A 5,323-nucleotide genomic window follows, 5' to 3' on the forward strand; every position below is an offset into this window, starting at 1 on the left:
TATTAAGGGTACATTAAGGGCTACTGTGTACTTGGAGGAGGAAGTGGAATGAAGGTTTTTGTGCATGAGGGAGTAAAGAGAGAAGTGGTGGCCCCAAGGGAGAGGCTGGGGAGCACATTCGAGAGTGGGTCCAAGGGTCCTGGAATGGGCAGCTGGGCTCTGTCTCTGCAAGTGACTGCAGGTGACTTCCTCTGTCCCTGCAGGTGACTCTCTTTGGCAGTCAGTGGCCAGAGAATGCTAAGTCAAAAAGCAGGATGCTTGCAAGGGAATTATTCATGTGCCGAAGAACTCAGTAGAACCAGAGAACTGACCTAGTCCAAGAAGCCTGTGCCAAAGAAGGTTCCAGGTTCAGGGGAATGCTCACTGCTAACAATTCCAGGTGCTGGACACATTCACAGGAAGATGGATTCACGGTCTGCATTAATGTGGGTCTCTAAGAAGCAGATGCTATAAGGAGATTAAGATAAGCAAGAGATTTGTTAGCACAACACCAATGAGAAAAAATGGGGAGGGAGCCGGAGTCTAAGGAGGTGGGAAGAACAATCAGACCACAGTGAGTTCTGAGGTCTCTGAAGGAGAGGGGGAAGGAAGGGAGGGAGGGAGGCCTTCGACTGTTGTGCAGCTCTAGGAAAATTTCAGCATGACTGATGAGTCTTCGAGCCAAAAATCACCCTTTAGCGGAATCCTATGTTTCTCGTGTCTTAGTATCCTTGCCACAGTTACTATTGGCTGGACTAAGGCCCTAGAAAGCATGGCCTGGGCTTAATGCTGTGAGGAATTTCAGATGGCAGCACTGAGACCCTCAGTTAACAATGCTCCCATGGTAGAAGATCTGAGAGGAGAATTTCCAAAGAAACCACACAGTTGCCACACCATCCTTTATACCACTTACAAAAGTCTAATAGGAAGAAGATTGATTATTACCCATAACATGCAGAACATTATCTTGGTGCTAATAATCCTATCATATATTTGTTTCAAGGTTTACAGCTTATCCTGGGCTTTCACATACCTCTTCTCATTTGAAATGGTCAGGGTGGCATTCCCTCCATTATAATGGTGGGAATCCTGAAGCTCCCTAGGGCATCTGACCATGCAGAGGGGAGTAGAACCAAGCACTTGGCTCTTTCACCCTTGTCCAGGGCTCAGTCCACTGTATAATAGAAACACCTGCTGACAGCCAGTGCTCCCAACATGTTGGTCATGTCTTTAAATGAAAATTAATCTTGGCCAGGCACACTGCCTCACGTCTGTAATCCCAGCACTTTAGGAGGCCGAGGCGGGTGGATCACCTGAGGTCAGGAGTTTGAGAGCAGCCTGGCCAACATGGTGAAACCCAGTCTCTACTAAATATACAAAAATTAGCCGGGCGTGGTGGCACACACCTGTAATCCCAGCTACTTGGGAGGCTGAGGCAGGAGAATCGCTTGAACCCGGGAGGCAGAGGTTGCAGTTAGCTGAGCTTGCATCATTGCACTCCAGCCTGGGCAACAAGAGTGAAACTCCATCTCAAAAAAAAAGAAAAAGAAAATTAGTGTCAGGCCACTTGCTTAATAGACTGCTCCAGAAAGAAAATACACTTCAAGAAGGCTCGTCCTTTGTTTGTTCTGTCAGTAGAGGTAGCATTTATAGGATGAGAACAAATCAAACATGAAACCAAGGGGTTAATTTGATAAGGTCAGTCTGCCCTGCTTGCTTTTGGTTAATTGCTTTTTAGGATTTTTTTCCCCCTTTTCCATGAAGCTGAAGGCCACAGTAGCTGAAGGCCTCACTGCTAAATGCCAAAACTTTTTTTTTTTTTAAACTCTGTCACCAGGGCTGGAGTGCAATGATGATCATAGCTTGATCCCACGAAATCCTGGACTCAAGCAATCCTCCCACCTCAGCCTCCTGACTAGCTGGGACCACAGGTGCACACCATCATGCCCAGCTAATTTTCAAAAATTATTTTTTGTAGAGATGAGGTCCCACTATGTTGCCCAGGCTGGTCTCAAGCGATCCTCCCACCATGGCCTCCCAAAAGGCTGGGATTGCAGGTACGAGCCACCATGCCCAGCCTGAACACTGAAACTTAACCTTCACTGGCTACTTTACAGATAACACATTTATAGGTCACCAAGTGACCTATAGTGGTCGCTTCAGTTGTTGTTCAGGAACCTGAGCCAGCTCCTGTCCAGTTTAAACCAGTAGAGACCACCGACCCTTCAACTGGGTATGCCCAAGAGGTGCCTCTGATGTCAGAGGTCCAAAAACTCCAACCTCAGATCATGCTACCACCACCATTGTCTGTACATGTGTCTTATGAAATGCCATAAATCCCAACCACACTTGTGCAGAACGAACCTGTTACTTCAGTTTTTCCTACTACCAATCACATTTCCCCAAGGCTTAGATCATCCCACTTCCCTAACCCAGTAACATCCCTAAGCCTTATCTTTGGGGAGGTGAATTTGAGAGCTGTTCTCCTGCCTCCTTGCTTGGTGCCCTTGTGAACAAATCTTTTCTCTTTTGCAAAACCTGTGTCACAGAGATTGATTTACTGCATGCAGGCAGAATGGACCTGGACGGTCATAAGGTTTCCTATCTACCAGGAAACTGTTTATGAGAAGAGTGTCCATGGGCTAGAGTCTCTCATTGCCAGAGCAGCCCAGTGTGGCTGCAGGATGCGGGCGGAGAGGCTTCTGGGCTGAGATATCTTCCCTGTAAATGGAGTTCAGGGTTAGAGATGCAGATTCTGCAGGAAACCCCTTCCAAAGCCATAATACCTTTCTCAGCCTTTCAATAGGCTTGTTTATGTGGGACTAGACCAGCATATACTTTTATTTAACATTAATGGAGGTTTTCTTCTTTCGAAAAAGAAAGAACTAAAAACAGTGAAACAGGAATTACCCAGACCACGGGAAAAATCCAAATCATAGTTCCATTCCATGAATTGGCACAGCTCAGGAGGGAAGACGAAGATACGGACTTGTGCAAAGTTTCAGTGTCAAAGAGACCAGGCAGCCCAATAAATGAGCCATGGCAAGTGAAATGAAAATAAATATGAACGCTTCAAGTATCAAGAAGAAAGGAATACAATATGTCAATTCAAGGATTGTTGATTATATGGAAGCCATCTGAAAGCATTGATATTTTCATTGGTTATCAGAAAAACACCCAAGAACAAAGACCTTTTAAATTATGAAATTATCTCCCAGAGGAATAAAATGTGAAACATTTCCATTCCCATAGCACACTTCATCCAACTTCCTTTTAGAGTAGGATGGAAACAGACTGCACTTTAGATCTATTCATGTTTGCTTCCAACGAGAGGAAAATGTTCTGGGTACATTAAACAGCACTGAACCTGACATTTATTTTATGCTTAAGAATCACTTATTCAGGGGTAGGAAATTGCTTTCCTTTCTTAGTGGAAGCAATTGCCCTGGGTAGTCAGATTGGAAATAGCAGGGTATTGGGCTGGAAAAGGGTACCCAAGTTCTAGTATTGATGACCACAACTAGATCAGGTTGGGCAGGTCATGCAACCACCCTATTTCCTTATTTATAAAATAAGAAAGATATTAATGGTTCAAAGTGTTTTTTGCTCCTCCAATTGGCCTGGGAGCTTTGAATGAATACAGGTGACTGGGACTTCCCCCAGAACTACTGAATCAGAATCTCTGGGAATCTAGATTTTTTAAAGATCTCCCTGGTGAAATCACCAGGTAGTCATTCTGTAGACCAGTGTTTTAGGAGCAACTAGACAAGAAGTTCAATTCCACTCCCCCACCAACAGTTCTGAAATTCTATGATGGGGAAGAAGTAGGAAGAGAGGGTCAGGGAGAGGCCATTCTTCTCTGCATAGAGCACCTAGGCACACCTATGTTAGAAAGGCAGGGTGCAAAGTGCTGGGATGCAGGCATGAGCTACTGCATCTTGGCCAAGTGTAGTAGCTCACACCTGTAACCCCAGCACTTTGGGAGGCCGAGGCAGGTGGATCACCTGAGGTCAGGAGTTAGAGACCAGCCTGGTCACCATGGTCTCTACTAAAAATACAAAAATTAGCTGGGCATGGTGGCACGCACCTGTAATCCCAGCTACTTGGGAGGTTGAGGCAGGAGAATCACTTGAACCTGGGAGGCAGAGGTTGCAATGAGCCAAGATCACACCAAAGCACTCCAGCCTGGGCAAGAGAGTGAGACCCCGTCTCAAAAAAAGAAAAAAGAAGAAGAAAAGAAAAAGAAAAGAAATGCAGAATCTTGGAGCCTACTCCAGGAACCTACTGAATTAGAATCTGTATTTTAACAAGATCCCCATGTGGTTCACAAGCACTTTAAAGTTAGACAGTCCTACTCTATTCCACGTAATCAGGAGTGCGCCTATGTACCTGCATGCCAACCAGTCATTTTCCTACCCAATCTCTGTGGCTTGGCCAACCCAGGAACATATCACAAAGGAAACATTCCCAGGTTACCTGGGAATATCAGGTGATATCACTTACTGGCTGCCATTCTCCTGAAAGCATGACAATTTGGGACACCACCAACTCACTATAAGTCTCTTATTAAACTTGGCTTAAGTTCCCATGAAGGCAAAAGAATGATGCCAAGTGAGAGAGCTAGGCTGTGTTTGTGGGTGTGTTGTGTGTGTGTGTGTGTGTGATAGAGAGAGTGATTATTATTAATAACGTTCGTGTGTGTGTGTGTGTGAGAGAGAGAGGGAGAGAGAGAGAGAGAGAGAGAGAGAGAGAGAGAGAGAGAGAGAGAGAGAGAGAGAGAGAGAGAGGGAGATTATTATTAACCAGGCAAAAATTTTCCAGAGGAATTCCGGAGGTGAGGATGACAGTCTCAGGCAGAAGGAAATTTTAAATTGTGTTTGACTATTGTTATTTGATTGGGGTAGAGGAAAATAAAATATATTGCAGCTCAAACTTTCTTTCTCAGGTGCTTGCTATCCTTACCCACATCCTGTCTTGAGAGCTCATTACCAAATAAAGAGAAAAAATATAACATCCCCACATGGAAAAATATTTATTTTTGCTTTTGGAGAAGAGAGAGCAGTTCAATTTACAAAAAGCCCCTATAGTTGGTCACTCCTCACAGAAAACCCTGCTGATCTACTTCCCAGTTTATGTAACTTCAGTGCTTTCGCAAAGCAGGAGGTGGTCAAGAAATGTGTATTAAATAAGTTCATTTGATACCTGTCTTCATAGCACTTATAACAATGATGCCTACCTCCTCTGCCAGAGAGAAAGCTTCGTCTAGTTTCTTGTCCAGTGTACCCTCAGCATCTGTCGTATGGCTCACAGTTGGCTCCTAATAAAAACTTGATGGATGAATAAC

General features: G+C 44.6%; 1 long non-coding RNA gene across 1 annotated transcript in view; it reads right to left on the reverse strand.

Moving 5' to 3' along the window:
* Positions 1–425: 425 nt before the first annotated feature.
* LOC129526658 (uncharacterized) overlaps positions 426–5,323 on the reverse strand; it is a 20,090-nt gene continuing 15,192 nt past the window's right edge. Inside the window, exon 3 of the long non-coding RNA XR_008671372.2 lies at positions 426–447. This is a non-coding gene — a long non-coding RNA (uncharacterized lncRNA). The remainder of the gene's footprint in view (positions 448–5,323) is intronic.

This window comes from Gorilla gorilla, chromosome 15, assembly GCF_029281585.2.
Source record: "Gorilla gorilla gorilla isolate KB3781 chromosome 15, NHGRI_mGorGor1-v2.1_pri, whole genome shotgun sequence".
Lineage (NCBI taxonomy): Eukaryota > Metazoa > Chordata > Mammalia > Primates > Hominidae > Gorilla > Gorilla gorilla.